At 38.5% G+C, this 12,680-nt stretch overlaps 1 protein-coding gene across 19 annotated transcripts in view; it reads left to right on the top strand.

Moving 5' to 3' along the window:
* The window catches only part of Stk33 (serine/threonine kinase 33), a 159,956-nt gene that overhangs the window by 36,710 nt on the left and 110,566 nt on the right, over window positions 1-12,680 (top strand). The window lies entirely within an intron of this gene.

Genomic DNA, 12,680 nt, shown 5'->3' with positions numbered 1-12,680 from the left:
TCTCTGCCAGTTGATTCTCTGTGGGTAGAAATAGATTTGAAAGCACATCTTGGTAATGTATTACTCTGATTGTTTTGGCTTTTCTGTGCATGTAGTCTAGATGGGCTTAGAATAACCCCACAGTGAATTTCCTTATTCAGTGGTTCATTTGGACTTGTGTTTCAGGTAGACAACTTCTTATTTGTAAGTTTTTATTAAAAACTGTTTCCCATTAGAAGTTGTGCCCTTTCCTTCTGTCTGAATAAACATTTGAATGGCTTTTAGATTGCTCTTCAGTTTAAAAGAGATAGGTAGGACCAGGCTGTGGCTTCAGATAATGTACTACTTGGGATATTTCTTATTGAAATAATGTTATCTCAGATAGTATTTAACCATACAGAGCAATGATACGTTTTTCATGGAAGTAGTTTTCTCTAAGAATAACTAAACTGAAGTATACAGCAAAACAATGCATAAACATTTGTGATGGATTTATTCTTTGTAATTCATGTAACATTTCTGTTTTGCCCAGAAGCTTTTCTTTGTAAGTTTTTTTCAGCTATATTGTTTTCCCATTGTGTAAGTAATAGAATCGTTAAAAAGGAAATTTCTCAGGAATTTCTTTATCTTTATGATTGGCTCTGTTCTTTTTAAAAATTATTTATTTTATTTCTTGAGGTTGTACTATAATTACATTGTTGCTCTTCTGTCTCCCCTGCCCAATACTTCCATACACCCATCATTACTCTTTTTCAAAATCTATGGCCTAATTTTTCATTAATTATTGTTAAATGCTTACATGTATCTATATAATATGTTCCTAAATATGATCTTCTCAGTTGGTATAATGTTACTTAAATGTATGTTTTCAGGACTCACCATTTGTTAGTAGATGATAAATGGACGTGCTCTTCCCTGGGGAAGACTGTTTCTCCTGTTTTCAGTATTCTTTAATTGTTTGTAGTTTTGTTTGTTTGTTTAATCTTGTTGTTTGTGTTTGTTTGTTCTTTGTGTGTGTGTATGGTCGAGGTCAGTGAACTTTTCCCTGCCCACACGTTTGCACTCCTATTGTTTTTGTTCTTGTTCAGCTCATGGTTAGGTAGTCATATTAGTGAGACTTTATGGGTGTAGCTTCTGACATTCTCCCTCTTTTCCACAATAATGCTTGAGCCTTAGGTGTGGGATTGTAGATGTATTTTTTGAACTGGGCTCTACACTTCTGAATTTTGGTTGGTTGTGGTTTTATGTAATGGCTTCTTCTGTGAAAAAGATGTTAAAGCCTTCAGTTAAAGGCAATGACTACCCTTATCTGTGGGTATTAGCATAGATGTTTAGGATGTTGTTAGAGATTAGTTTGGCTCAGTAAAGTAGTGGTTGTAAATGCTTCTCCGTGGTCCATGACTTCACTAGCCCTAGGTGGTTGCCTAGGTTTCCAGTATCAGGCATGATTTCCCTGTGGTTGAGTAGGTCTTACCTCTAACTAGAGAGCTGTTGGTTACCTCCAAGATATGTGTACTACTATTGCACCCCTAGGCAATAGTTGTGATGCTGGTCTTGTGGTTGATAGATGTTGCTTCCCTCCTTTGGAAGCTTGCATGGTGCTTCTGGTATCATGAAAGCGAATCCTCATGGAGGATGCTTTCAGGTCAGTACCAGCTTAGGAGTCTCTGCTGTTCTTAAAATTAGTCCTAAAATAACATATAGTTCTACGTAAGTTAATGAATGAACGTAAATTATAAGAGGCTTTTCTCTGTAAATACTTAACTTTCCTTTGAAAATTACCATAATGCATATAGTAAAACAATTGAAAAATTAAAGAAACTGTAAAGGAAAAATAAAAATAAAAAGTATGGATAAAAAGATAGCAAAATTAAACTTTATTATGGGTGAAATTTCAGTTAAGAGTAATTTGGGAACATCGGAATTAAAAAAATTCTTTAAGATTGTTTTGAACAGAAAATTACAAGTTATTTTAGAGAATAATAGAAAGACTTTCTGGTTCGATGTACACACAATTAATATATATATTTTAGCATATTTCAGTTTTAGTTACTTGGTCTTAACTTGTGAATTTGAACCCCCCTCTCTTATCAACATATGAGTCCAAATAAAATTATAGCATTTTAATTATTATTCTTAAGAAGTATATATCATTAGCAAGGCATAATGGCACATGACCATAATTCAAGCACTTAAGAGACTGAGGCAGAAGAACTGCAAATTTGAAATCACATTGTGACTCAGGCATACACACACACACACACACACACATACACACACACACACACACACCCCAAACAAAGAGCTTGTTAAAAATCATATATTTTGAGCTTTTAATCACTGAAGGCATTCAAAATATTTTCATCTGCTAATCTGAATGGCATTTAAATGGCCAACATCCTGTCTTTCTTCTGGATTCCTTGGAATCATGTAGAAGCATGTGACTATTGTCCATGTGACTTTCTACCTGTTTGACCCTACTTATCATCATAGGAGACTTGGTGGATGACAACTTAGAACCTTGAGAATACAAGTAGTCTTCATTAAGCAGCTTCAAAAGGACGTGAGTAGTAAGATCCTATAGTAGGAGGAAACCACAGGTTTTATTTGTTAAAATTCCTCAAAAATATTTGCTCATTGTTTAAGCCTTCTCAGTGATGTGCTTGTAGAATGTTAGGCTGGACTCTCTTGACCTTGGTACTATCTGTATTCTGGACTGGATAATTCTTTGTTACAAGGTTGTCCTGTATATTGCAGGTATTGAACAATGCCCTTGATCTTTATCATTTGGATGATAGTATTATTTCCCCAGTTGTGATAGCTAAAAATGTCCCCAGACATTCCCAAATGTCCCCTGGAAGACAAAAGCACCTCTATTTGTAACCCTGTTGTAGATGGCACACTTTATTTATTTACTGTTTTAGATATCATGCAAAGTAACAAGGATTCCTTATGGCGTTTTCACACTCCCCCTCCTGTTTTCACTCCTCTCCCACATTTCCCTGCCTGCTTCCCGCTGATGCCCTTCTGTCCCCCTTTCCACTTCCACAGACGATACACATTTGAAAAGAGAGAATTGAAGTGTATTTTGCATTGTTTTCCTGTTTCAGATTTGGACATATTCTTGTGACTTCTATCAATATTTCCTGTGAATCACCTCTCTGAAAGTGACTTCAGTTTATAATGGCATATGAAACCTGCCATATTTACCACAGACATACTGAAATTAATAATTGATTTAAGCATGATCCAATAACATTAATAGCATTTTGAATCAAAGACTTACTATTTCTAGATCTTTTGAAAGGTCTTTGTACCTAAGAACAAATTCTCACAAAGAATCCTTTCAATGAATGTTATTTTTCTCCTTTAGGGATGATCCTATTCATCTTTTGTTTTAAAGGCTCTGTAACTTATTGGCACTGCATAAAAATTCCATTATTGTAGAGTATGTTCTCTTTGCGCCTCTGCTGCATCCTTTCCTGAAGTTATGAGAGATGTGAAACATACTCTGAAAATTCATTCCCAGCTTTAAAACTTATTATATCCAGGAGAGACAGATTGAAGATTGCTGAGGTTTCTGGTTGAAGTACCTCAAGCAGAAATCCATACTCCATTAGGCTCTCTAACACCATGACCTTAATTTTCCAGATATTTTGCCCTTTAAATTGAAAGTAGTGTTTTAATACTATTTAAGTTTGTTGAAGGGGCTTGTAATATCACAGACTTTAGTTGTGAAACATTTGAAACAAATGAAAAGTAAAATAGCAACTGACTCAGGACTTAGAATTGTGTGTTTTTAAGTTGAAAGTATCTGATGATATAACGATATGCATGAAACACACTTGGTTGGTGAGAAAAGCTATTTCATCAGGAGTTTCTTATGCTGCACACAACGTCTTCTTTCATTGGGTTCTTTTGGAGCTGCTGAAGATTTTCTGATTAGGAGTAGTTGTTAACTTCTCTGTGTTAGGAAATTTCCTTTGTATAAAGCTGTGGTTTAGGTGACCTGAATCACTCCCTGGACAAGAGGTGTGGAGTTATTTGCCTTAGCAGATAAAGCACAAGGTAAGCCACTGCATTAAAACACTGAATCTGGAAACCATGACCGTATCTATAACTGGGGTTAGGGAGATGGCTCAGTAAGTGCTTGCTTTGCAAATGTGAGGGTCTCCAGAACCTAAATAAAAATCTGGGCATGGTGGAGTGTGCTTGAGGTGGGAGGTGAAAACAAAGCGCATTCCTGCAGCTTGCTGGCTAGGCTAGTGTAACCTACGAAGCAAAATTCCAAGTCAACGAAAAACCCTGTTTTAAACAAAAGGTGGGCGGTACCCAAGGAATGACACGAAGGTTGCCTTCTGACAACACACACACACACACACACACACACACACACGTTCATGGTTGTACCCATGCATGAAACACACACAAATGCACACACACACATAAATATCCCATGCACATGTGAACATGGGCACACACACACACTGCCATGTAAAGGCAGTGATGAAAATTTGTTTTGTTCTGTCATTAGTAAATTGGATCAATTTAAAAATAGTGTGTTCATTGAAATGTACACATTTTTGAAGTAATCGATAGAATTAAATCCAATTAATAACTTAAAGGTATAATAACAGAATTGAATTCTTTAGGGGATTCATCTTTTTCTATAAAATGTTTAGAACCTAAGTTAATCATATACTCTTTTAGTTTAAGGTTCATGGAAGGATGATACATCAAATATTATTAATCTACAAAATTTTAACTTTTTATTAGATATTTTCTTTATTTACATTTCAAATGTTATCCCTTTTCCTGATTCTCCTCTCTGAAAACCCCCTATCCCTTCCCCCTCCCCCTGCTCACCAACCCACCCACTCCCTCTTCCTGGCCCTGGCATTCCCCTACACTGAGGCATAGAGCCTTCACAGGACTAAGGGTCTCTCCTCCCATTGATAACTGACTAGGCCATCCGAGGTTACATATGCAGCTAGAGCCATGAATCACCATCCCTGATCTCAAGCTGTACTACAGAGCAATTGTGATAAAAACTGCATGGTATTGGTACAGTGACAGTCAGGTAGACCAATGGAATAGAACTGAAGACCCAGAAATGGACCCACACACCTATGGTCACTTGATCTTTGACAAAGGAGCTAAAACCATCCAGTGGAAAAAAAGACAGCATTTTCAACAAATGGTGCTGGCTCAACTGGTGGTTAACATGTAGAAGAATGGGAATAGATTCATTCTTATCTCCTTGCACAAAGTTCAAGTCCAAGTGGATCAAGGACCTCCACATAAAACCAGATACACTGAAACTTATAGAGGAGAAAGTGGGGAAAAGCCTTGAAGATATGGGCACAGGGGAAAAGTTCCTGAAAGGAACACCAGTGGCTTTTGTTTAAGATCAAGAATCGACAAATAGGACCTCATATAATTGCAAAGCTTCTGTAAGACAAAGGACACTGTCAATAAGATAAAAAGGCAACCAACAAATTGGGAAAATGTTAACTTTTAATTAGCATGTGATTGTATATCACTGTAGTTATGAGTTAGCTATTAAGGTCATATAATAACTTTAGCAGTTTCCTTTACATGGTAATTAAATTCCAGCAAAGTCACATGTCTGTCTTTTAAAAATGTATTGTATTTTATGTATATGAGTGTTTTATTTGCATATATGCCTGCATGCTAGAAGAGGGTGTAAGGTTCTGTTATAGATGGTTGTAAGCCACCATGCCATCACTGGGAACTGAACTCAGGACCACTGGAAGAGCAGCTAGTGCTCTGAACCATCTCTTCAGCCTCTCTACAAGTCTGTTTTAATACCAAATAGCTCTTGTCTGAGCTGTTAAGAGGAATTCTTTAACATAAGGAAGCAATTGTAGGGGCTGGAAGATGGCTCAGGTCATGAGCACTGGCTCCTCTTCCAGAGAACACATATGGGGCCTCATACATGTCCATAACTTCAGTTCCAAGAGTTCTGATGCTGTCTCTGGTCTCTATGTGCACTGCATGCATGTGGTACACATACTTGCAGGTGTGTGTGCAAAATACCCATACACATAATAAAGTGAAATAAAACAGGATAATAATAAAGAAGTAGCGTCCAGATGCTCATGTCTTCAGTTCTAGCAGTTAGGAGGCAGAGGCTGGTGGGTCTCTGCGTGTCTAAGCCCAGCTTGACCTACAAAATGGGTTCCAGGCCAGCCAGGGTTTTATATAGAGAAACCCTATCTCAAACCAAAATGAAATAAAATTAAGAATTATGGGTATACTACCCAAAGCTCTTCCTGTTGTGTAGGAAAATTACTCAATAGCTTGCTCTTACTGCTGTTGGTGATTTCGGGTGCTCCACTGCTCTAGGCTGACAGTGAAAAGGCTCTTGGTTCAGGGTGTAAACTGTTTTGCTGAGTTTGTGTTTGAAGTGAGTTTCCAGGTCAGTTGTTTTTGGTTTCTTTGTATCTTTTGTTTTTATGCTGGTATTTGTTTGAGACAGACTCTCACTCTGTAGCCCTCAGTATCAAGTGAGTCACCATAAGACTGCAGGTCTGTTTTTCATTTCCACGTTGGTTCTCTTACACTGTCACTCAAGTGATACTCAGGGCCTTGCCAGACCAGCACTAGCGAGCCCATCACTTCTCTTGAGAGAAGAAGCCCTGAGATGCAGCACGATGCCAGCAGGCTCCCATCACGCCCAGCTCCAGTGCCAGTCTCTATGGGAAGGGCTGGGTGGTCTGAGCTTTTACTTGGATTTACATTTGTATTATTAACCAAGCTATCAAAAACTATTTGTTCAGATGTCATTTCTGATTTTTTCCCCTCAAGGCCTTTCTGTAAACTAAGTCATTGAGTAGTAAAATCCTTCTGTCTAGACCTGATTCATCCTGCGTGTATTTACATATGGAGGGAGAAGAGACCCTTAGCAAGCACGCCCACTTATCCATCAGTGTACTTGAGTATTTCCTTCTTAGGGCTTAGATGTCATGCTGTGGTCAGATAGTTACTTGGCCAGAGACTGGTGCTTCACAGGTCAGAGATTATCTGAGACAGCAAACTCCTGAGCCCCGGTGTTTGAGATACTCTTCCTGAAAGGTTAGTGTTCTCTACTCATCCTCTTGGTATCTTTATAAGGAGTAGACATTGTCCCTCTTTTAAAGTCTGCAGAGACAGGCAAATGTGTGTTCACTCACTCACTTGCTCTCTTACTCCCTCTTTCGGGCACCAGAAACTGCTGTGGGAGGAAACATATCAGGCAGCTCTTTGTAAAAATTACGGGAAACTGCCAGTTTTCTAGAAAAATGTCTGTTTTTAGCTGTTTTCTTTGGTTGGTTGCCACAATATAGTTCATACTTATGACTGTACTAAAATGACAAGATTCATCCTTACTTATTCTTACTGTATGTAGGGAAACAAGTGGTAAATGCCTGCAGACATTATGACATACCAATTTCAAGAGCATGGGGTTCAGCAGATTGCATGGGTTCGTAATCTAGAATTACTGATGTTTGCCATTACTGGTTGTGTGATATTGACAACATTTTCTTTGTAAAATTCAGGTAATTATAGTGTCTACTTCATAGGATTGCTTAATTAAGTTAGTTAACACATATAAGATTCTTATTGTATTGCCTGGTTCATAAGAAGCAATTTGTTAGTATTACTTTTGTCATTATTATACTAATATATATGTATATTCCTTATATATAATATGTATTACTTATGAAAACTACACCTAATTCATCAATTACATGCCTATTATTGGCTTTCTTATTATTTGCCTTAATAGGTATACATTAAACATATAATGCATACATATGTACTTTTTTATTCATTAAAACAATTTCTGAGGCCAGGGCTGTAGCTTAGTTGATAAAGTATTTGCCTAGCATGTACAAAATTCTAGTTCAACCCACAGTACTGTATAAATAGGGCATGTGACACATGTCTGTTATCCCAGCAGTTGGGGTAGAGACAGGACGATAGTTCAATGCAAATTGTGGGTTTGATGCCAGCCTGGGCTACAGAATACCCCATATCAAAAAGCTGAAAAATAGACAAAACTGTCCTAATTCATCAGTTGCATGGCTCTCCATCAGTTGTATATCCACTCATCAACTACATGTTCATCAGTTTCACGTCCTTTTTTCTCACTAAACAGCAATATTCAGTATACAATTGAAAGTAACTCATTGTACCAAAAGTCAAGAAAACTTAGGTTCTATGAAAGAAGACAGCAGCAGACACCAACACTTGATTACATAGGTGTTGGAATTACTGATGGTAATTTTTAGGAAGCCAAGATAAAATGCTTCAGTGAGTGATTCAGATTACACTCGAAACAAAAGAAGACCTCCAAATGTCTCAGCAGAGAAATGTAAGGAAGATACACATGGAGTTGAGATCCTGAGTGATGACCCAATCAGTAAAGTCAAGTATGTAGTCAGGCTTGATTTGATTCTAGCTCAGTAGTTAAGCAGCGGCACTTTATTGCTGGTGTGCTATGTTTCTTCTTGAGTTACATCCTGAGCACAGAACAATGCCTTCCCTAATTTTGTGACCTTTGTCTCTTTTATCCTGATGTTCTACAACTATAAATTGTTATTGATATGTACCCATTTTAATTAATATGATATCAAATCAGTGGGTCTTCTCTACTTGTAAATTCATGTTCTTTATGATCAGATAGGTCTAGTATTATTTTTCTCATTTTTTTCATCTCATTTTTTCTGTTTACTTCAACTCTAATAAGGTAAATGTTAGACCATCTGGACCAATTCTTTAACTTTTCTCATGTGTTCACTCCCATTTTCTATCTTTTTGTTATTTATTCTATTCTTGAAACATCTTTTAAAAAATTTACTTTATTTTTAATTCATCTTTTACACTCCATATTCCATTCCCTGCCCCCCATCACCCTCCGACTGCTCCATATCCCACACCTCCTCCCCACCCCATCTCCACTTGGATGCCCCACCCACACCCCACTTGACCTCTAAACTCTCTGGAGCCTTCAGTCTCTTGAGGGTTAGGTGCATCATCTCTGAATGAACACAGATCTGGCAGTCCTCTACTGTATGTGTGTTGGGGGGCTTCATATCAGCTGGTGTATGCTGTCTGTTTGTTGGTCCAGTGTTTGAAAGATCTCGGGGGTCCAAATTAATTAAGACTGCTGGTCCTCCTACAGGGTCACCCTTCTCCTCAGCTTCTTTCAGCCTTCCCTAATTCAATAACAGGGGTCAGCTGCTCTGTCCATTGGTTGAGTGCAAATATCTGCATCTGACTCTTTCAGTTGCTTGTTGGGTCTTTTGGAGGGCAGTCATGATAGATCCCTTTTGGTGAGCACTTCATAGCCTCAGTAATAGTGTCAGGCATTGGGACCTCCCCTTGAGCTGGATCCTACTTTGGGCCTGTCACTGGACCTTCTTTTCCTCAGGCTCCTCTCCATTTCCATCCCTGTAATTCTTTCAGAGGGAACAATTATGGATCAGAGTTGTGACTGTGGCATGGCAATCCCATCCTCACTTGATGTCCTGTCTTCTTGCTGGAGGTGGGCTCTATAAGTCCCCTCTCCCTACTGTCAGGCATTTCATCTAAGGTCCCTCTCTTTGAATTGTGGGAGTCTCTCACCTCCCAGGTCTCTGAACTTATCTCTTAACTCTTTAGCCTTCTGGTTTTAAGTTTAAGGTCTCACTACACTTAAAAGAAGTGAATATCAGTAGCCTACAGCACATAGGGTGGGTATAGTTAATCATAATGTGCTGCATATCTCAAAGGAGCAAGAAGAAAGGATATTGGCTGAGATAGATGTATTTAAGTGGATTTGAATGGCATATATACATATATTGAATATCACTTAGTGTCCAATAACAGTGTTCAGTTTTATAAGTTAATCAAAAATTAAATGAAACTTTTAAAGTTGTTTTTCTAGTTTTTGAAATTTTTTGTTGTGTTTTTTATTTCACGGACGATGGGGCCTTGTTTATTTCCCGGAGGATACCCCATGGTTGTGTAGTCCTGGATGTGCTGTGTTTTCTGTGTTGATATCTATTTATTGTACTTGTCTTGTTCTTTCTCACTTTTGAGTATTTCCTAAAACATTGATTTACCCTTGATTATCTTTTCTATTTTAGGATTTGAGTATTAAAATTTCACCAGAAATAGTATCAAATAGTGCAGGGACCAGAAAACAAGATAAGTCTCCTGGGGGCATATCTGTCTCCTTGGGACAGTTTCCCCCATGAGTGCTTTGGGAAATGAAAAGAGGAAGAGCCACAAAGGCTTTGCTTTTGATTGTAGATATACTTGAACCCCAAGTTTGGACCTATCTGGAAGGATGATTCAAAAAAAAAAGGTAGGTGAAGGGTAATGATTGCTTTTATAATACTTTATACAGCAAGTCTGTTTACTATGTTGCTATGACTAGAATCTTGACCTTCATGGAAGAAGGTTGATTTTGGCTCATAGTTTCAGGGTGATTTCAGTCCATGATAGTGGAGGGCAAGGCATGGTGTCAAGAGAGGTGATCTTGTTCATGTGGTGTGGACTAGAAGGCAGAAAACAATTAGGGCAGGCACAAAAGAGAGTGTTAGGTTCAAATGTTCATCCGCAGTGACCGCTCCTAACACCTAGAGGATTCCAAACCTCCAGTGCTGCTAGTCGAGGAATAAACATGGAAAACGTGAGCCTGTGGGAGGGCAGTTCAGATTTGAACTGTAGCAAGGCCCAATAACTCACTACCTGGTCCTTGTATGTTTCTTGTGTGGAGTACATGACAGTACAAGACACTGCCTTACCATGGACTGGGATGGCACCCCTATGAAGTAGTCATGGCAGAATTCCCATGCTCAACTCTCTCCCTATGGGAAGGGTAAAGAAAATGTTCCTTTTCCTAAAGCTCATGGTTGTCCAGGTTCAGGAATGAGTTTTCATGTTTTCTTTTCCCTCTAAGGTACTTAGGGAAACTCAATTCATTGCTCTCAGGAAGTATTTATCCCCTTTTAACTCCTAAACATTTACCTAGTATTTTCCATTTTCCCAGAGAAACTTGAGTGTGTAACATCTTTTCCTCTGCACAGAACCTGGTCTTCAGTTGCTGAACATGATTTCTCAGAGATGCTCTTTTGTTTCTGATGACTGTAGACAGTTGTTCTCTAATAATAGCAACTTCATTTTGGAAGATTGTATGTCTCTTAGAGCAGCACAGTGTAATGCCCCTGGAACCTCAATTATCTAATTGTTCTTGATGGATGATAATTTCATTTGTCAGAAAGTTGAATTCTTGGAAACTCATCGAATATAGCCATTTTTATACTTTAGAGCAGAGATTTCCAAATTTTTTCCATCCAGACATAACAATGTGAAAAATTACATTGTTACACACACACACACACACACACACACACACACACACACATACACACACACACACACCTACCTTAAGCAAGTTTGAAGAAATAGCATCCTATGGCTGGTGTTATACTCTTAAATTTCGATTTAATTTTAAACCATATTCCCCACAAATAGCCTAATGTTTATAAGACACTACAGTGTGATTCTTTATACTCTGGGACAGCTGGGTGTAGTTTGAACCCTTTGTAGATTCTAAGAACAGCATTAGAATCTCTCTCCATAAGGTTGTACACATTTATACACATTTTAGGAGATTCGCAGTTCCTAGGCAGAGACATTTCCCTAGTTCTAAAGCTTCTCTCCTTAGAATTATCTTGCTTTGCTGACATATTTCACTCAGCATGCTCGGACAAATATCATCAACTGCACAGCAGATATTCTGCTCTTTGTCTTGATGAGTAGAATTGATAAAGGGTTGCTAGAAAAAGCATGTAATAAATAAAACCCATAAATAAAGCCATAAACAAAACTGTGAAATAAATACAACCCTCATCTTGTGTATCAGGGTAAAAAGTCTTGAGAGGTAGGGGGTGGCAAGATGGCTCAGCAGGTGAAAGAGTAGCTGCCAAGCCTGATAATTTGAGTCTTAATCCTGAACCCACATAGTGGAATGCGAGAAAGAAACCCCCAAAGTTGCTAGGGTGTAGACCTCTACATGTGTGCTGTGGCACACACACGCACACACACATGCACACACGAAATAAATAAATAATTGTTAAGGTTACAATTATCAGGAGTTCTTGGTTCTTCTTTGCTGGGCAGTTGTGTTTATAGTCCGCATATCTGGGACTGGGAGAAATGGATTTGCTTCTGGTGTATGAGGAGCCATTGTCATTCACAGAGCTGGCACAGTCCCTAACAAGTTAGTCCATTAGCAGCAGCTGATGCTTTGGCCACCTCCATTTCTGGTAGAGAGCCTTATTTTCCTAGTTACCTTGCCCTACTGTTCTGTACAAATGCCACCTGGTAGTGAGACCCAAGCCACAGCCTTGTTGGAAGGGCTTACAATACTCTGACTTTTCAGTGTGAACTTCAGCATTCCCTTCCTTTGTCCCGTTGTGCTTTTCATCTTTACTTCCATAAATACTAATTAAGTTCTTTCTGTGAGACAGACTTTGTTCATGTAGGGAACACACTGGTGGAAAAAGCTTTCATGTCTGACTATGTGCAGTTGACCCTGATTCTTCTAGGACCTTCCTCTAGAGGTGCCTCCCTATGCTGTGGCAGCACCAGTGCCCTCAGCAGCAACCCTGCTACTGTTTCTGATTCTTCTAGGTTTTAATGTT

The sequence above is a fragment of the Mus musculus genome, chromosome 7 (assembly GCF_000001635.26).
Source record: "Mus musculus strain C57BL/6J chromosome 7, GRCm38.p6 C57BL/6J".
Lineage (NCBI taxonomy): Eukaryota > Metazoa > Chordata > Mammalia > Rodentia > Muridae > Mus > Mus musculus.
The sequence above is the reverse complement of the archived record's forward strand: the minus strand, read 5'-3'. Positions and strand labels throughout refer to the sequence as shown.